Here is a 21,833-nt window from a genome sequence, read left to right as displayed (position 1 = left end):
ACTTTGATTTATTTAGATGCATTTGCTTGTCTCATCCAAGACTTGTGAGATGCAGACTCCATATGCGCTACCATCTCCCTTTCTGCACCAGGCCCAGTTGCAAATGTTCTGTTTTTGCTATTTGTCTCCCCAATTCAGTTATATATGTCCTTCCATCTGTCATTGAGACAGCAGTCTTTTAGCCTTCTTTTCCAATGGTGTCTGGGTCATACTAGCTTTTAATCATTCTCATTTTCTTAGAAACCATGGTCAAAGTATTCTCAAAGACACAAAGTAGACTAGCACAATCTCCATAAAAAGTACAGCCATTGATCCACAGGCAAAGTCAAAGAACCCCTATTACGATTCACAGTTGCAATGCCGCACACTTAAAATCGTGTTACTCTGAGCAGTGAATAGCTGTCGACTGAAAACCATGGCCGTCAACATCAGCCATCAGAGACGGCACAGAGGGTATCCATGATGAAATGAACGACAAAGAAGCTTCTAAGAAGGCATGCAGTTAGAAGAAAACATAAATTTGAATGTTTCTCAGAGGGTGGACATTTGGCACACCAGTTAAGATGCTGGATATGATGGCCTCCTCTACGGGAATGCCTGTGTTCAAGTCCTAGCTCTGGCTCCTGACTCCAGCTTCCTGCTAAAGCACCACCTGGAAGTCGCGGTGATGGCTGAAGTACTTGAGTCCCTGCCAACCATACAGGAGGCCTGGATTGAGCTGTTGAGCTCCTGGCTACAGCCCCAGCCCAGCCCTAGCCATCATGGGCATTTAAAGAATGAACCAGCAAATGAGAGCTCTATCTGTCTGCCACTCAGATAAATAAGCATATATTTCTGAATTGTGTGTTAAGACTCACGAAATAAAGTTTCTTGAACTTGGGCTCCGCCAACTGCTATGGGAAGGAGGACTGCAAGCAGGCAAAAGGAAACACATCCTTTTCCTAAACAATGCTCGGAGATTGGCAAGCATACAGACGCACTAGCACACACATGGTTAATGGAATGCAACACACAAAGAAGTGAGGCATGTTCCACCTGTGTAGATCACAGCACAGCACAGCGAAGTCACCGTAATGTACAACTCCAGGCATCTGAGCAGCTGCACGCAGCCACCCCCAGTCTCAGGAGCAAGCGAGTGAGCAGAAACACAAGAAGTTCAGTGGCAGCCACGTGCCCACAAGAGAGATGGCAGGTCAGACGCAGGTGGTAGCGCCTGGCCAGCCCTCACGGGTGGCTGTCCAAGCAGGTAACTTGGTTCAACATTAACGTTATGGGACTCCTTTTACAGCTATTTCTCCTCAGTTTCAGTGGCTCATCAGATAAAATTGGCAGCCTTTTTTTCTCTTTAATTGGCCAAAAATCAGTAACTCTCCTTTGCCAAAAGTGTTTCTTCAAAATGATGCTAATTCTCATCTGAGTAGCAGCACACAACACGGGGCAGCACGCAGCAAAGCAGTAGCAGCAGCAGGAGAGCCCGACGGGAGCTCCAGCCCTCACAATGGGAGCCGAGCCGTCCCCTGCAACCTCTCAGGGCCAGGGCCACGGCCGGAAGCTGGCAATGCACTTGCCAGACAAACAGGAAGCTCCGCAAGGTGCCGCCCCCGCCTTACTCTGCAGAGGACTCTTCCAGACTTCTGTACTAAAAGGGGCATTCTCAGGGCCAGGGCTGTGGCGCAGCGGGTTAAAGCCCTGGCCTGCCGTGCTGCCATCCCATATGGGCACTGGTTCAAGTCCCAGCTGCTCCTCTTCCAGTCCAGCTCTCTGCTATGGCCTGAGAAAGCAGTAGATGATGGCCCAAGTCCTTGGGCCCCTGCACCCATGTGGGAGACCCAGAGGAGGCTTCGGATTGGCGCAGTTCTGGCCGTTGCAGCCATTTGAGGAGTGAACCATCTGATGGAAGCTCTCTCTCTCTGTCTCTACCTCTCTCTGCAACTCTTTCAAATAAATAAAATAAATCTTAAAAAAACGGGGGGGGGGGGGGCTTTCTCTTCCTAAGTGTGAAGTATCACCCAGTTAATTGTAGGCTGCAGAGGCTACTCCAGCAAGACAATTAATTCAATCAGGTTACTTTATGTGAAGCTTTTTAAAAAGCCTTCAAATTGAAGGTTTCTTTGATTTTACAAAAGTGTCTCTTGTTTTCCTCATTTAATATTATTTTCTCTAAGTGTCCCCACCTAATCCATTTACATGGTAGACAGCACTCATCTTATTATCCAAATGCCTGCAACATTTGGGCGAAGCCAAAGCCAGGAGCCTGGAACTTGACTTGGGTCTATGTGGGTGGCAGGGACCCAAATACTTGAGCCATCACCACTGTCTTCCAAGATGTACATTAGCAGGAAGCTGGAATTAGGAACAGAGGCAGGACTTGAACAGAGGCACTCTGATGTGGGATGTGGGATGCCAGCATCCCAAATGGTGGCTTAACTCCTAGGCCAAACTCTTGCCTATCTTTTCTTTTATATAGCCTCCAAGAAAACTATCCAGTTTAAGCATTAGAATGACACAGTCCAAAACCAAAAAGGCTTTACACCGTTTATACTCAATATTTCTCACCAATAAATTTGGCAATTAGTGAGAATCCAAAGAAAAACAGAACTTCTCTGTACACTATTAAAAGCTCTGTGGTGGTAAGAGTTTGGCCAACAATTAAGCCTCCAGTTAGGCTGCTCATATCCCACAGCAAAGCTTCTTGTTCAACCCCTGACACCAGCTCCTTCAGCTATCTGTTAATGCAGTGATGGTTCAAGTAAATTAGGTCCCTATCACTCACATGGGAGACCTGGACTGAGTTCACAGATCCAGCTTCAATTTTGTCCTTGGCTTAGACTTGTCTGTTGTAGGCCTTTGGGGAGTGAAACGGCAGATGAAGGTTCTCTCTCTCTCTCTCTCCCCTCTCTCTCTCTCTCTTCCCTCTCTCTCTCTTCCCCTCTGTCAAATAAACACATAAATAAGGTTTAAAAAATTCCTGAGATTCACTGGTTTAAAGACCCTAGTCTTGGGGATGGTGCTGTGGCATAGTGGGTAAAGCCACTGCCTGCAATGCCAGCATCCCGTATGGGCTCTGGTTCAGGCCCTGGCTGCTCCTCTGCAGATCCAGCTCTCAGCTATGGACTGGGAATGCAATAGAAGACAGCCAAGTCCTTGGGCCTGTATGCCCACATGGGAGATCCAGAAGAAGCTCCAGGCTGCTGGCTTCAGATTGCCCAGCTCCAGACATAGCAGCCATTTGGGGAGTGGACCAGTAGATGGAAGACTTCTCTTTGTCTCTGCCTCTGCCTCTCTGTAACTCTGTCTTTAAAATAAATAAATCTTTAAAAAAGAAAAAAAAAAAAGGAACAAAGATCCTAGTCTTGTTATTTCACTCCTGGAAAGAAGGGGTCAGCGCTACCTTGTAAATGGATCCTAGCACTGTGATAGGCTCAGGAACACAGCGTCTCTGAGACAGGCAGACCTAAACTTCAACAGGAGACCCTCCCTTCCCCAACACTCACTCCCCCCTTAACTTTCCTGCCTACGTAACTTACATTCTATTAATAACTAATAATTTCTTTAGCTTATATATTTCCCTGGTTCTTTTTTTTTAACTTTTATTTAATGCATATAATTTTCCAAAGTACGACTTATGGATTACAATGGCTTCCCCCCCATACCGTCCCTCCCACCCACAACCCTCCCCTTTCCCACTCCCTCTCCCCTTCCATTCACATCAAGATTCATTTTCGATTATCTTAATATACAGAAGATCAGCTTAGTATACATTAAGTATGGATTTCAACAGTTTGCTCCCACACAGAAACATAAAGTGAAAAATAATAGATGATTTTTTTTAAATGATGATGAAATCAGATCAGACCTATTGTCATGTTTAATCCCAGTGAGAGTCAAGTTGGGAATTGATAATTTCTTTTTTTCTTTTTTTTTTTTTTTTTTACAGAGGATCAGTTTAGTATGCATTAAGTAAGGATTTCAACAGTTTGCACCCCCATAGAAACACAAAGTGAAATATATTGTTTGAGTACTCATTATAGCATTAAATCTCAATGTACAGCACATTAAGGATAGAGATCCTACATGAGGAGTAAGTGCACAGTGACTCCTGTTGTTGACTTTACCAATTGACACTCCTGTCTATGGCATCAGTAATCTCCCTATGCTCCAGTCATGAGTTTCCAAGGCTATGGAAGCCCTCTGAGTTCTCCGACTCTTATCTTGTTTAGACAAGGTCATAGTCAAAGTGGAGGTTCTCTCCTCCCTTCAGAGAAAGGTACCTCCTTCTTTGAAGACCTGTTCTTTCCACTGGGATCTCACTCGCAGAGATCTTTTGCCAGAGTGTCTTGGCTTTCCATGCCTGAAATACTCTCATGAGCTTTTCAGCCAGCTCCGAATGCCTTTAGGGCTGATTCTGAGGCCAGAGTGCTATTTAGGACATCTGCCATTCTATGAGTCTGCTGAGTATCTCACTTCCCATGTTGGATCACTCTCCCCTTTATTTACTCCATCAGTTAGCGTTGGCCGGTACTAGACTTGTCTATGTGCTCCCTTTGACTCCCAGTCCCTTCACCATGACCGACTGTGAACTGAAACTGATCACCTGGAACAGTGAGATGGCATTGATACATGCCACCTCGATGGGATTGAATTGGAATCCCCTGGTATGCTTCCAACTCCACCACTTGGGGCAAGTCAGCCTGAGCATGTCCCAAATTATACATCTCTTCCCTCTCCCATTCCCACCACCATGTTCAACAGGGATCACATTTCAGTTAATTTTCAACACTTAAGAATAACTGTGTATCAATTACAGATCTAAACCAGTCATATTAAGTAGAACAGATAAAAAAAACTACTAAGAGGGATAATGTATTAAGTTGTTCATTAACAGTCAGGGCTATGCTGATCAAGCCACTGTTTCCCATAGTGTCCACCTCACTCCAACAGGTTTCCCTCTTGGTGTTCAGTCAGTCGTCACCGATCAGGGAGAACATATGGTATTTGTCCCTTTGGGACTGGCTTATTTCACTCAGCATGATGTGTTCCAGATTCCTCCATTTTGTTGCAAATGACTGGATTTCGTTGTTTCTTACTGCGGTATAGTATTCTAAAGAGTACATATCCCATAATTTCTTTATCCAGTCTATCGTTGATGGGCATTTAGGTTGGTTCCAGGTCTTAGCTATTGTGAATTGAGCTGCAATAAACATTAGGGTGCAGACCTCTTTTTTATTTGCCAATTTAAATTCCTTTAAAATTTCTCTAATCACAATGTAAATCTAAGAGGCATTTCCAGATTATGTGCCCACTGAAAACTTAAATTATTAAATTTTAAAAATTTATTAACATATGCTGGAGACAGGACCCCTTCAAGAGTGAGCTACAGATGCCAGTTTGATTCCTGGCTGCTCCACTTTAGATCCAGCTCTCTGTTAATGGCTTGGGAAAGCATTAGAAAAATGGCCCCCTGCACCCATGTGGGAGATCTGGAAGAAGCTTCTGGCTTTGGTCTGGACCAGTCCAGCCATTGGGGCCATTTGGGGAATAAACCAGCAGAAATAGTATTTCTCTCTCTCTCTCTCTCTCTCTCTGTAACTCTGCCTTTCAAGTAAAATAAATAAATCTTAAAAAAGTGAACCACAGAATAATTCATCCAGATAAAAGTCAAAAACCAGTAAATTGGATAGGCTCCAAGATAGTATTCCTAATATATTATTTTGCCTGAGGCTGGAATTTGTTTATTTTTATGCATTGATTTTATCCAAATGATAATTATAATGTATAATGTAATGATAATACATTATTCATTGGTATAGCAAAGTCTGGAAAAGTGCCCAGTTTATAGTAGGTATTCATGTGTTATATTAAAGACTGAATTGATGGGTGAATGAATGAATAAATTAATAATTGTGTCAACCAGATTGCAATTGTTCCATTTGGAATTTACTTGGCCTCAGGATTAAAACTCCACTAGTTCTTCAAAAATAACTATCTTGATTTCTGCTCCAATACAAAATGGAGTATCAGGGACAAGGTATCAATCTAACAAGATAGGGACAATATCTACAGTACAAAACTACTGAAATTAGTGGGAGAAATCAAAGATCTAAATTCACAGGAAAATACACCATAGTCATGAATAGGAAAAATCACCACTGTTACGATTTTAGCTCTTCCCAACGTGATCTCTGGATTCTACACAATCTCAATCAAGTGATTTTGTATATGGAAAGATGAAAACCCAGAATAGCCAAAACCATGCCAAACAAAAGTAAAGTGGGAAGACTATCTCCACTTTCCCATAGAGTTATAGTGACCAACACAGTGTTTTAAGAGCCGAAAGAATAGACTGAAAGAAACCCAATGGTACAGAATAAAGATCCATAAACAGATCCACAGAGACCAGCCAAAGAGCAAGGGCAATTCGATGAAGAAAGGACAGTCTTCTCAACAAATAGAGCTGACATAACTGGATATCACTGTGCCAACAAAAATGCATCATAAACTTACACCTTTCAAAAAATTAAAATGAATCATAGATGTAACCATAACATTTTTTTAAAGTGTTTATTAAGGAAGCAGAGAAACACACATGAAGACAGAGACAGAGGCAGTAACAAAGAGAGAACTGCATTCTGTAGTTTACTCCCCAAATGCCCACAATGGCCCTTGGCTGGGGGCCGAAGTCTGGGTCTAGGAACTCAATCCAGGTCACCCTCATGGACAGCAGAAACTCGGTCATTTGAGCCATCACTGCTGCCTCCCAAGGTCTGGATTAGGGGCCAGCTGGTATCAGGAGTGGAGCTCGTGGTGGAACCCAGGCAGTCCCATACAGAAATTGTATGTCTATCCAAATAACTCCCAGAATTAAACACGGGTAACCTTGAGCTTGGCAGTGAGTTTTTAGATTCAATATCAATGTCATCTATGAAAGAAAAAAATCACGATTTGCATTTATTAAAGTTAAAAATTTGTTTTACAAAAGCCCCTGTTAAGAGGATGATAAGAGAAGCCACAAATCAGGAGACAATATTGCAAAACACACCTGACAGGTGACCTGCACCCCAAGCCAAGGAAAGACAACACTGAAGATCATTGAGCTAAATGAGCCCAATACCAGATGACAAACGCCTCATGTTCCCTCTCATATATCAAAGTTCTATGAAAGGTTTTCTTTTTTTGGGGGGGTGTGGGTGGGGGGAATAATGTCCATCTGAATCTAACACAGAGACTGGGACTGGGGCAGAGGGAAGGGAAGCGAGAGGCCGGGTGATGGGCAGCAGCATGCTTTCTGGTGACCCGTAGCTCTCGGGGGTGACTGTAGTTCTCAAGAATGTGTTATACTCTGTGCCAGGAGCTGGAGGAAAGGAATTAGAAGGCGCTAAACACAGATAAAACCAAATGGAAAGACTAATTGCCTGGTTTGCTTATTATATGCTGTGTCTATCAGCTGAAATACTGCACTGCACCCCATACAAATGTACAAGTATTACATGTTAATTCTGGTTTTTTTAAAAAAATCATTTTAAAACCACAAACAACGCAAGGTAAAAATGAGCAAAGTATTTGGACACATCCCCACCAAAAAAAAAAAAAAAAAACTCAACATCATAGATCACTAGGGAATTTTAAAAGCAAGAGTGAGGCAGCAAAGGCTAATATTCGAAAAGCTGACAATGCCAGTGCTGGCTAGGACACTGAGCACAGGACCTCACATCCGCTGCTGCTGGGAAGTGAACTAGTGCAGCCATTGAAGGAGACAGTTTGACAGGCTATAAAAAAATTCTTAAAAAACCCTGTCAGTCATATAATCTGGCAAACACATCCTGAAAATATTTACTCAAATAAGTAGATAACAGACACCCACACAAAAACTTGCTGCGAACAAAAATATTTATAGCTGCTTTATTTTAATTTTCAAAACTGGGAAACAGCCTTACAAGTTGCAAGATGGCCTTCAATAGGAGAACGAACAGACTGTAGTGCATGCGACTGAACAGCATTCACTGAAATAAAGACGTGAGCTACCACGCCATGAAAACATATCAAGGAACACTAGGGTGCACTTTGCCAGGAGAAGGAAGCCAATCTGAAAGGGCCACACGCTGTGAGATTCTAACACTGGAAAAGGCAAAGTCATAGAGGAGTGAAATATCAATTGTCGCCAGCAGCTCAGAGAGCGAGGAGGGGAAATGAACACGTCGCACACAGTGGATGTTTCAGGCCACGAAGGTGTTCTGTGTGATGCTGTGATGATGGATGCATGTCACTATGCATGCATGAAACTATAATACAAAGACGAACTCTAAACTATGAGCTTCGTTAACAATAACGTACACTATTGGCTCATCACTGGAACAAATGCGTTACAGGAATTCAAGATAATGACAGGAAACTGAGCGTGGGGATGGGGGATGAGACAGAGGGTGGGAAGCAAGTAAGAATTATCCAGACTATCTTCTCTAAGACTAAAATAGCTCTAAAGCATAAAACCTATTAATTCTTATATGATGGCATGTATTTAATAAATTATTATCATTGCTTTATTACTAACCAAGAAGCAACATTCTCAATCATACAGTCAAGACCCTGGAGATGTGATAGAAAACTTTGGAAATCATTGAAGCTTTTAATAAACTCCATTCTGGTCTCACACACTATAATACTCAGTCTAAAAATATACTTTCTGAAAAACTTCAAAGGCTAAAGAAACTCTGGATTCCCTTAAAATATCAAAACGGTACACTTGAAACCAACTAATGCAGTCTCAGTTTGCAGATGGCAATTCAATTATCCACATGCAAGAAGAAGAAAATAAAGCTCCAGAGCCCACTTTAAAGGCCTTCTGTAAGCTTCAGCAAGATCATCTGCTGTTTGAGCCTTGTGACTCAGCCAAAACATCTAATACACTTTCAAAATGTCTTTTTTTCATTTCAGCTGGGACATAGGAAGTCTCTACTGGCAATCCTTGGAGCGTTCCAACAATGTCTAAACTTTAAACCATAAAGTGATTGCATTTCTGATCATCACCTTTGGGAGAGGAAGCAGGAAGAGTGGGTAAACAAATGGAAAATAAATCCTTCCTTTCAAAGGATGTTTTCCTTTGAGAGCAGGGGGAGGGTATTATAAACTGTCTGCCTTGACCGCCAAGTAGACTCCACAATTCCTATCTTCAGAATTTCCAGGCTGATTACTATTTTAATGACCAGGATAGGATGATACTCAGAGGCAGGATGTTTTACAAGAGAAATGATTCCTACAAAACATCCTTTTCAAGAGGTTACCCTTCTAAGCTTTTTGATGACAAGGTCTCAGGAGGGGCCCCAAGAACCAACAATCATTTGGTGATTTGCGCTGGACCATAGACTACATAGATCCACCCTCCCCAACAGCATCACCACATCAGTGGGGCAGCACAAAGACTTCCTGGCATTCTGACTATTAAAGCTTTCACTGTAGTGAATCAGGCTGGTATCCATCTCCCTCCCAGACCAGTAGGCATACAGCTTGGGCTAAGTCGCGGCATAGACCAATTGGGCACATATTGAACCTGATAAAGGATGAAAAGTCCTACCTCTCAGAGGAGCCACAAGATCTCTTTAGCACATGCCTATGGGAAATGGAAGCATGTGCATAGGAACAGATAACCTGCATGCTTATTCAAGGAGCTGAAAACAAACAGAAAAACATATAAGGAAGAGTACAGATTTGGAAGCACTTTTCTGAGATATAGGGTTTTAATCAAGCAAAGAACTCAGGAGATTGTCCCTGACAATACAGCAAAAGTGAAGAGAAGCCTGTAGGAAGGGAAGCTGAATTACCGTGACAGGTGGTAGAATCAAAACTTAACACTCAGGAACAGGGCATTCTTGGATAAATATGCTATCTATATATGCTCAACACCTACCAGATGATCTTGTTCTTCAGGAAGAGAGAGTCATAAGGAATGCTCTGGAGAGCAGGGTAATGCAAAGACTTAACTGGTGGTTCTTCTCTGTAGACCAAGTTGGTGGTAAGAGAAACCTTTCAATATGTGGTTTCCTAATAGTCACAGGGACATGGTAACCACAGAAGTTACAGTTGTAACCAAACAGCACTGACATTTAGAAAACTATCCAATGGCTTGACAGGAGCTTAACAATCCTGGGTGTTAAACAGATGAGCATGTGACAAGAACACTAATCAGCTAGTACAAGAATGGACTAATCTTTTGAGGCTGAGAGTGGTTACTCTAATAGGACGTCTTGAGCCCTTGTCCAGTTTACAGACTAAACTCAGTTTTTAACACTTGGAACTCTTTGCTTCCTCCCCAAGATCAACCTCAATGACTATAGAAGTGATATGTGATGACGCTTTCTCAGTTCTTCCTCAAGATACCCACAGCATTTACTCAGGTAGCTGTACACCAGGAAACTGATAACACCCAATTATTTCAAGAAATATTAGAATCAGAATCTGAGTAGATGTTTGCATCTGTAGGGCCCCCACTGAATATACTCATTGTGTTATTATCTCCCTTAGCTTTACTTCAGCCGTTTTACAGAAAAATAAGCATTTTTATAGTCAAGAGAAAATTAATCGATTTCGTCAGTCACCATGCACTCTGATTTTTGTGTCTCCCACATTTTCTTTCCGTCCTCGTTTTCCTTTTCACGGAAGCACAGTTCTGTGCAGTGGCAGATCCCGAAGATTATGTCCCCCAGTGACTTCACAGCCCTCTCGGTTTGTGTTAGTGCACTCTACAACCTTAGAATAATGAAACGGCATGAGCATGCGTGGCTGTACAGTTTAAATAGCTATTTAACAAGGTTCTTTGGTTATTGAAATGCCTCCATATTTACACATCTCAGTATTTAATCTACCACTACTCTCGAAGGACTACCTAGCTGGACATGCATTTCCAGGTTGACAGTAATGTTTCCCCAGAATACTGAAAGCAGCGTTTCTCGCATTACAGCAGCTACCACTGGTGACGAGAAGTTTGTTGTCTGTTTCATTCTCATGATTTTGCCCATCACCCCTCTTGGGTTTGAAGCGTTTCCTTTCATCTTGATAGTCTACAGCTCAGTCCTCATATGCCTGGATGATATTTGTGTGTTTGTGTTTCTTGTTTATCTTGCTCAGGACTCAATGAGATAAATCAAATTGGATATTTAACTCTTTGTTCAGTACCTGAAGGCTCTATTTCTACCCCTTTTTCCATTTATCAGTTTCTATTTCTGGAATTCTTGGGACCTTGATATATTCTCCATCATGCTCATTAACTCTGCATTTTTTTCTGTCGGTGGTGTTGCCTTGGGTGAATTCATTAGTAATATATTTCTGTTTACTTTTCCTATCATATGTCCCCTCTAGAACTTTCCTTAACTCTTGAATTTAATTTCATGAGTATACTGATGTATTTCCAAGTTATTTATTTTCCTGTCATATCTAGTATTTTCTTATTTCATTTCTGCCCATTTAAAAATTTATTTATTCTGTTTGAGAAACAGAGCAAAAGAAACAGGGATCTTTCACCCACTGGTTCACTCCCTAAATGCCCACAATGGTTCCAACTGGGGCAGGCTAAAGCTGGGAACCAGGAAATCAATCCAGGTCTCTCACGTGCATGGCAGGGACCCAACCTGCTACTTCCATTCCTGCGACCTCCTAGGGTCTGCAGAAAAAGTAGGCAGCTGGAAGCAGGAGGACAGCCAGAACTAAACCCATGCAAACCCATCCCAAACAGTATCTTAACAACAATGTCAAACCTCCATTCATGCTTCACTACTTTTTAGATTATTTGTTTATTTATTCATTTGAGAGGTAGAGTTACAATCAGTGAGAGGAAGAGACAGAGAGAAAGGTCTTCCATCTGCTGGTTTACTTCCCAAATGGCCACAATGGCCGATCTGAAGCCAGGAGCCAGGAGCCAGGAGCTTCTTCTGGGTCTCCCACATGGGTGCAGGGGCTCAACAACTTGGGCCATCTTCTACTGCTTTCTCAGGCCTTAGCAGAGAGCTGGACTGGAATAAGAGCAGCCAGGACTAGAACCAGCACCCATATGAGAAGCCAGTGCCACAGGCAGAGGATTAATCTACTGCGACAGAGCACTGACCCCCATTTTCACTATTTTTTAAGAATGTCATTTCCTCATCCATATATTTCAAAAGAGCTAGAAGAGAATATTTTGAATATTTTTCAAAGATGTGATAAATGTTGAAAGAGACAGGTAGACCAAATACTCTGAAATTTGAACAGACTAGACTTCTTTTAAAATTAGTCTCTTTATAAAGTTGGTTCATTTAGAATGAATTCTTTTCTTTTGATTAAACTTTTCTTCATATATTATTTTTCTTTTTTAAAAAGATTTATTTTATTTATTTGAAAGACAGAGTTGCAGAGAGAGGTAGAGACAGAGATAGAGGTCTTCCATCTGATGGTTCACTCCCCAGATGGCTGCAACGGGCGGAGCTGTGCCAATCCGAAGCCAGGTGCCAGAGCTTTTTCCAGGTCTTCCACATGGGCACAGGAGCCAAAGGTCTTGGGCCATCTTCTACTGCTTTCCCGGTCCATAGCAGAGAGCTGGATTGGAAGAGGAGCAGCCGGGACTAGAACCAGCGCCCGTATGGGATGCCGGCGCTGCAGGCCAGGGCCCTAATATATGGCACCCCGTATATTATTTTTTCATACTTCTGCCTATAGTAATTTTTATCAAAGTATCTAAGTTAGCATAATATCCTTGATCTTGTGAGGTTTTATTTATTTATTTTTCTTTTTAAGTGGCTCAGTTGCACATATCCACAGAGCCAGAGTAAGGCTTGAACCCAGACACTGCAGTAAGGGAAGTGGGGATTTTAGCATCTTATCTGATAAATTAAAAGGCCACCCCCTCTTTCCTTAGTTGGGAAGAAACTGTGGTCACCTCTCAAAGTCATGAAGTACTTCAGGCTGTCTCCTCACCTTGAGTGCTAGCATCTCATCTCCATTAGCACCAGGACATGAGTTCCTGAAATCTCTGTCCACTTGCGTGCCTGGAGAGGTGCAGGTCCATGATTTCAGACTTGCCGCTTTCCTTTATCTACTCCATGTTTAGTCTGAAGTTTAAGTTATAAACATTTTTAAATGCCAGATAAAGTTTTATTTTCATTTCAGTACTATGTGCAGAAAATAAATTTCCATGTATCAAAGTGATAGTTCCTGCAACCCATTTCTAGGAGAACGGGAAGTGAGAAGGAAAGAGAGCACACAGACATTTGTATTCTGCGTGAGCAGAATCTTTCTTGGCCCAATAGGTCTTATGTCTCATAGCTAAGGGAAATGAGGAAAATTAGTTAGATCCCACCCCAAAGAAGCAAACAGAGATTAGGCAAAGTGGTCTTATGAGGAAAACCTCTGAAAATTGTTTCATTAGACCTCAGTTGAGCTAATGATAAAGAGCAATTTGATAAAGGACAGCAAACGTTCATCGGACTCTAAGCATTAACTCAATACATGAGATGAAATAGAGAGAGGATGGGGAAGGAAGAGAAGGAGAGGAGTGGAGCGGAAGATTGTGAGATGTTATTATAAAAGCTCACTCACTAGGGATTATTTAGGAAAGTATTAACAGCTCTCTTTGTGAGCCAGTTTAAATGTCCTTAAATAGTGGCCTTAGCAGAGGAGCTCCATTATTGAAGTTTCTTCTAGCTTAGTCATTCTCAGTCATGACTTGGAGCTAGCCACGGTGCTGCATAAAAGTTCTTTCAACTTCTGCATATTCTAGGCATGAAAGTTTGAACTAGGTTTGCTGAGATTCACATTTCAGTATCACTGATGTAAGAGTTTTGTGGCACATATAAACCTTTGGATACTGATTTAAACTATACTCTAGGGCTTCGAGGGTTGTCTGCTACTTAATTAGTCCTTCCACATAGGAAAAGAACAATGAGCGGGTGCCCTGTCTCCAACAGATGCCTCTGCCAGATGCTCAGAGAAATGCACACTTCGTTTCCTGCAATGTCCTCTATTGCTCATTTTTATACTGTGTCCAAAAATCTTCAGAATGCTTCAAGAATTTGCAGTGAAAACAAACAGAATGTAAACAGTAAAAGCACCTATTTTTTTTCATTATTTTTGTTGTATATGCTTTCCTATAAAGATAATATTTTTTTCTATCATTCTACTGCTCACACTTTAACTCCTGCTTCATTCTTTAGGTAACTCTAAGTTGGATTTACTGTGCAGCAAGAAGGGTCCCAGTTGTGCACAATACCCCAGAGCACTGGCTGAGTCCTGAAACTCCGGGGTCAGACATGAAATTGTCCAGGTCAGGAAGCCTTGGGTAAAATGTGATTGATACGGTAGAGAAGGAGGGAAGAGAAGAAAGACTATCCCTGGGGGAATGTGGAGGTTCTCGAGAATAAGATGAGGCTAAATACAAATTATATCCACTCTGCGATGTCAACTCAGGCTCTGTAAAGCTTCCCAGGACGGTATTGCAGAGTGGAACTCAGGAGAAAGAAGGACATCCAGCCAGGTGGCAAGGCCCATTTATTTAGAAGCACCACAAAATTTGCTGTCAAAAATACTAACAATGTCACCACATCTGATAAGAGTAAATCTGAGAAAATTCTCCTGGAATGAGGTGAAAGTCTGAATTCAGACACATTTTTGGAATTGCAAATCCAGTCTTCCTTCAGATATTCATGAACAAAGAAGGAGGTAGAGAGAGGGCAAATACTTTGAAATTCAAGTTTTTATCACTTGCTCTTACCAGTCTATCCTCAATATCTTTATGTGTCAGTCACATGGAGAGTATAATAACCACCATAGGAAAATCATCATTTAGTTCACTTGAGAGAAGTAGGAAAAGCAAATAGCACAGTAATTGGTGCCTAACTCGTGATAGATGAATATTATTTTCCTGTCATACCCACCACCCAACTTTTTTCTAGAGAATTACTCTTTGTATAGTCCATTCAATATATCATTCACCCCTTTTACTTTTTTTTTTTTTTTTTGACAGGCAGAGTGGACAGTGAGAGAGAGAGAGAGAGAGAGGTCTTCCTTTGCCGTTGGTTCACCCTCCAATGGCCGCTGTGGCCAGTGCGCTGCGGCCGGCGCACCGCGCTGATCTGAAGCCAGGAGCCAGGTGCTTCTCCTGGTCTCCCATGGGGTGCAGGGCCCAAGCACTTGGGCCATCCTCCACTGCACTCCCTGGCCACAGCAGAGAGCTGGCCTGGAAGAGGAGCAACTGGGACATAATCCGGCGCCCTGACCGGGACTAGAACCAGGTGTGCTGGCGCCGCAAGGTGGAGGATTAGCCTAGTGAGCCGCGGCGCCGGACCCATTCACCCCTTTCTACATGATGTATCACAAATGTCAGTTAATGGCATACTGTTTTGGATAATTAAATTCCTCAATCTTCTATCTCATGCTTTATGTGAAATCTAATGTCCTCTAAAATCTCAGCAAATTTCCAAAAGCTGACACCCAATGTTGTCCGGTCCCGAGTTTATTCCCCAGTGTGCTCTCAAGTTCCCATGCACCTCACCACCGGCTGTCATCCATTTCCCTCTGTTCCATGTGGATCCATGCATCCAACAAATCTTCACCCTTGATTCCTACCAACCAATGATTGCAAAGGCACAGGGAGGCACATTACAGAGCCACAAGTGTTTAAAATTGAATAATGTCTCCCCTCCCCCCCACCCCGCGCTCCCCCGGGGTGATAGTGTGATGTCAAACTGATCAGAGCAGAGAATGGATGCCCAGGTATCTGGTTAAGTGTTATTTCTGAGTGTGTCTAAGAGGGGTTTTCCAAATGAGATTAACATTTGAATCAGTGGATTGTTCTGGCCAGTGTGGCTGAGGGTCATCCATCCATTTTGTTCTGATTAGAACAAAGAGGTGGAGGGAGAGGGGACTTGCCCCTTCTTTTCGCTCCCCTCCTTCATCCAGGGCATCCCACCTCATTGTCTCTGGCACTCACACTGGGGCCTCACCAGTCCTCAGGGCTTCACACTGGACTGAACTCCACCACTGACCTTCCTGGTCTCCAGCTTGCCGATGACAGATACTGAGGCTTCTCAACCCCCTTAACTGTATGAACCAAATGCTCTTGACGAATCTCCTATGAAATGTATCTGTGTATGCACCCCTATCTGCACCTACACCTGTACCTCCATCTACACATACACTCATATCAATACCTACCTACCAGCCCACCTCTCTACCTACACCTGTTAGTCTGTTTCTGAAGAACCCAGACTAAACTTGCATTATTTCTATACCTCCCTTTGGCCATGCAGAGTTGGAAACTTCTTAGTGGACATTCTTAAGCTCAGCTTCTAACCCCATCACTGAGCCTTATTTATCTGTTCTCATTATTTTCATTTGTTTTTCCCCCACCACTAAACTTTTATTCATTTCTTAGCACTGTTCAGCTACCGTTTCTACCTGTTCCCAACCTGCTCCCGCAGGGACTCACCTTCCACTCTTTATTAACTTAGCAAAACACACTCAATTCCTTAATTGAGGAGAACTTTTCACTGCAATTCTTCAAACCATATTTTTCACATCAGTCTTTTTTAAGATTTACTTATTTATTTGAAAGACAGAGTGACAAAGAGAGGGACAGTGAGAGAGAGAGCTTCCATGCATGGATTTACTCCCCAAATGACCACAACAGACAGGGTTTGGTGAGGCCAAAACTACAAGCCAGGAACTTCACCCAGATCTGCCAAGTGGGTAGCAGGGGTCCAAGAACTTCTGCCATCCTAGTTTACCTCCAGATGCATTAGCCGAGAGCTGGACGGGAAACAAAGCTACCGGGATGGCAGCCAGTGCTCCAGTACATGATGGTGCTGCAAGCAGTAGCCTAACCCGCTGTGCCACAACACCAGCCCCTTTTCCACATCACTTTAAGAGTACTTAAAAATTTTAAAATATATACATGTATGTAAAGAGCACTAAATATATTTACTAAAAGTCAACGTCACTAGTAACTTTTTTCTTAGATATATATAGATGAAAATAGTAAGGCAAACTATCTTGTAACAGGTTACCAACATAAAGTGCAGTTATTTTTCTTTCCTCTCTTATCCCCCTTTTTTTCTTCAGTTTTCTCTTCGCTGTTTCTATTCCATAACTGGCCAGCTTTTCACAGTCACAGATTGCCTGATCTTGGACAATTTACTTTCATGTTTTACCCCAAGTCTGCTTCAAAGAAGAAATAGCCCTGACATACAGTTAACCCCAGTCTTTCTCTTACAGAACACGCACTCTGAAAGCTTTTCGGGGTTGCTGTGCCTCCATGTAGACTCCAACTTCCCCAAGGGAAGAAATTTTTGTTCTCTTCAATGGTAAATACCTAAATAGTACAACAATGCTTGGAACAACAAGTGCACAGGTGAAGGATATATTTTCTTATATACATGATGCAATATATATCCACATATATATGATGTAACCATATACCAAAAAGTACATGAGAAAATAGAATTTAAAAATCAGCTATTTAGTGCCAAAAATGTTTAAGGCTTATCCATAGGTCTGTGGAATAACTGGGCTCATGTGGATGGTTCACACTTGGGGCAAAAAATATTTCAAGATAATGCAATTGCATAAGACTCAACTGAGACCCTACATGTGTGCTATCTGTTTTATTTTCATATCTGGCTCTTCAGGTGCCCCCACTCACGTGACTTCTGTCTCCAAAAACTACAGGGGTGGCCGGCGCTGCGGCTCACTAGGCTAATCCTCCGCCTTGCGGCACCGGCACACCGGGTTCTAGTCCCAGTCGGGGCGCCAGATCCTATCCCAGTTGCCCCTCTTTCAGGCCAGCTCTGTGCTGTGGCCAGGGAGTGCAGTGGAGGATGGCCCAAGTACTTGGGCCCTGCAACCCATGGGAGACCAGGAGAAGTACCCGGCTCCTGCCATCAAATCAGCACAGTGCGCCAGCCGCAGCGTGCCGGCCGTGGCGGCCATTGGAGGGTGAACCAACGGCAAAGGAAGACCTTTCTCTCTGTCTCTCCCTCTCACTGTCCACTCTGCCTGTCAAAAAAAAAAAAAAAAAAAAAAAAACAAACTGCTGGGGCTCCTCTTTTGATAGTCCAAGTTTCCAAGAGATTAAGTAAAATAGTGCCAGTCCTTTGAAAGATTGAGCTTGAAAATAATGTAGTATCACTTCCACCAGACTCTGTTGAACAAAAAGATCACAGGCAAGGGGCCACTGTTGTGGTGCACCAGGTTAATCCACAACCAGCAACATAGTCATTGCTTACCAGAGCACGCATGCAAGTCCTGGCTGCTTTGCTCCAGAGCCAGCTCCCGCTAATGCTCCTGGGATGTAGTAGAAGACAGTTCAAGTGCTTTGGTCCTGCTATCTATGTAGGAGACCCAGATGGAGTTCCAGGCTCCTGGCTTAGCCTGGCCCAGCCTTGGCCATTGTGGTCACTTGGGTAGTAAACCAACAGATGGAAGCTTTCTTCCTCCCTTTCGCTCTCCCTCCCCTTTCTCCCTCTCCCTTTCTCTGCCTTTCAAACAAAATGAATTTTCGTTTAAGAAAAATGAAAAAATCAAAGGCAAGTTAGTGGATCTATTTTTGGTAGGAAGCTTCTTCATAATAAAACATGATTTTTTTCCTAATTAAAAATAACTATCTATGAACTTTTTCTATTTTACCAAGAAATCATAAGAAAAAAAGATTTCCACATAATAGGACAATTAAAATATATTACTGTTTTTGTTAAGCACCTTATACTTTACATCGTTCCTTATTCAAAATTGTCTATAAAAAACAATGTCATATAGTTAAGGGAATTTTACTGATTACTTAAGTCTTTAATTCTTTTTCTGTCAATAAGTGGGTCTGCTAAACTGATAGCTTGCAAAATCTATGAAACAACTTGACCTTTTGAATTTTGTGTTTTGAGTGATTTATTATTTTCTGTTCATTCTACAGTTTGCCACTCTCTTAGGAACCCAATATGATTTGAATGCTGTCACAGATTAGTCTTAACCTTCAATCCCCATTGGATTTGCTTAAAAGGAAAGCATTTATTCATGTCCCGTCATCAAGTCCCCACAGTTTGTCCCTGTTCATGTTGGTACAGTGTTTTGGAAAAGCAGATCTGGCACTTGAAATTGTCCTGCAACTGTGAGAACAAACTCAGTGGTGGAAGAGGCTCAAGTGAAAACGTGAACTTGCGGTTTAAAACTGAAAACACCATGGTAATCCCTGGCCATCAGTCTTTATTTTTTCTTTATCTGACTCTAATCCTCCTCGGAGACTAGGATAATGGAATGGGACCCGAACTTGTGAGAAACCCAGAGCAGAATCATGTAAATAGGGTACAAGACCTCAAGCCTTGAGTGCATTTCCTGGTGTGCCCCTAACTGGTTAGGAACATAATTTAGTATGTGTGTGGGGGGGCGTCATTTGTAGGCATTTACAGCTAAAATACACATTTCCCCTAAGCAAGCAGATTAACCACACCATCTTTCAGTGTTCTTCAAAATGCTTAAAATCTGTAGTGTTGAGGGGGGTGGTTGAGTGACAGAAATTATGTAGAACTTAGTCTAATATTATGTGAAGAAGTTAGAATCAAACTTTAATATAATTTCAAATAAAGAAAACTTTAACTCAGGAGATTAAAATTATCACCAAGAATAACTGCAAACTATAATGAATCTTATTCAAAATGAAGTTATAATTTCTATGCACACTTATTAATCAAGGTAGCTTTGAATAATAAAGAGTACCTTCTAAAGACAACTTCTAAAATATGGTATAAAATTTGGGTTTGGGTTCCCTTTTGTTTCTAGTGACTTGACCATTTCAATTTCTAAACCATATCCAGGTCATCTTTGAATTCTACATAAGTTAATACTAAAAAAAGTGACCGATATTGATGAATGTGGAGTTTAACCAAAACAAGTTCCTGCTATGAGGATGAAACAGAAAAGGGGTAGATGCTTCTTAACTGAACAGTTTATTAAGGTACCAAAAGTAGACAACAAGCAGTATATGTGGCAATGGTATCTCTTCCTTTAGGAAGTCAGAGAGGAACAGTAATTTAGTAGAGGCAAAGCAGGCAGACCGCTCTATTAGAAGTAAAAGAGAATCAATTCATCACCACCCACTTAGGAATATTGAATGTCTTTCATTCTACGTTGAATGCAGAGGAGAAAACAAGGGGATAGGCAAGAGAAGGAGAAGATCTTGTTACAATATCATCTTAAACTTGATCTTAGCCAAAAGGCCGAGAAGCAATACAATATCATCCTTTACTTAGTGTTTGCCAGACGGGATCATGAGGAACACTGGCCAGAGCAAGGGTCAGGGCAGTCGGAGTGTGCTGAGCACACGTGCTGGGACTGAGTGATGTGTTACAGGAGAGATACTCTACAGACACTGTTAGCTGGGACTGAGTGATGTGTTATAGGAGAGATACTCTACAGACACTGTTAGCTTATTTAGTTTTGATTTTGATTGAAAAGGATTCTTTCTTATCTACAGTGTGCTTACTACATTGGAATGAGATGCTTCTTTAGAAAACTGAATTGCATTTCTATTGAACCATGTCTGTTCTCATAACCTCTCCTATAGTTAGATTTGTTCTCCAGTGTTAAGACAACACAACAATATTTACAGTAACACTTAAAGGACATTTTAGAAATATTCATAACTCTGTAATCTTAAAATTGACTCAAGTGTTTTTACTTTGTGTATTGAGAAGTTATCACATACTAATTTTATTTTTTATAAAAGTTACATTTTTTGTATCTAAAAATTCAACTTTGAGAGAGCCAAATAATATTTGTATGTGAAAGATTATCTAATTTAAGAAATTTAGATAGGAAAACATTTCCATTCTTATAATAACACCCCTGTGTACTAGTCAATTTAATCTCATGATTATTCTTTAATTATTCATATAGCTTTTTGATTTGTTATTTTATGTCCTCATGGTCTTTATGTAGAAGCATAAACTTGCATTTGTCTTGATGGTTAATATAAGTGGATAGGCTTTAAAATGTTTTGTGCAACTAAATGAATGTGGGAGACTTTACAGATGGAATTTTGAGCTCCTTTTCATCTCCTGTGACTGTGAAGATACTGAGGTGAACAGATAGATAAGCATGATGGGCATTTTCTCACAAGGAAGATCAAAGAATAAATCCTACAGTTTGAGAAACAAACATTCATGTAAAGCATAAGAAATAAAACATTTTTGCTTATAAATATAATACTAAAAGCAATCTAGCTAGTTAGCATTAGAGTCAACTTCCCCCAAAGACTCACAAGACTTCTAGAATTGAAAAGATCATTTTGATACCTTTGTAAGTATGCAGCTTCCAGCAATTTGCAGATGTTTAAACTTTAAAACATAGGTGACTCTATAATAATTCAATCACTTTACTGGAAGTGAAATGAAAAGTACCATTGTGCAAAATATATATATATATATATATATATTCAACAAATGTGTCCATTGCTTTAATAGGCATATTCAAGCAGAAACTGAGCTTCAAGAAATTATCAGGATATTTAGGCCAACGTAGGGTTAAAATTCAAATCAATAAGAACAACAGAACATTTCTTCTTCTTTTTTTTTTTTTACAGAATATCAGTTTAGTATACATTAAGTAAAGATTTCAACCGTTTGCACCCCCATAGAAACACAAAGTGAAATACACTGTTTGAGTACTTGTTATAGCATTAAGTCTCAATGTACAGCACATTAAGGACAGAGATCCTACATGAGGAGTAAGTGCACAGTGACTCCTGTTGTTGACTTTACAAATTAACACTCCTGTTTATACATCAGTAATCTCCCTATGCACCAGTCATGAGTTTCCAAGGCTATAGAAGC

This window comes from Oryctolagus cuniculus, chromosome 16 (assembly GCF_964237555.1).
Source record: "Oryctolagus cuniculus chromosome 16, mOryCun1.1, whole genome shotgun sequence".
In the NCBI taxonomy this organism is placed as follows: Eukaryota; Metazoa; Chordata; class Mammalia; order Lagomorpha; family Leporidae; genus Oryctolagus; species Oryctolagus cuniculus.
Note: the sequence above shows the minus strand (reverse complement) of the source record.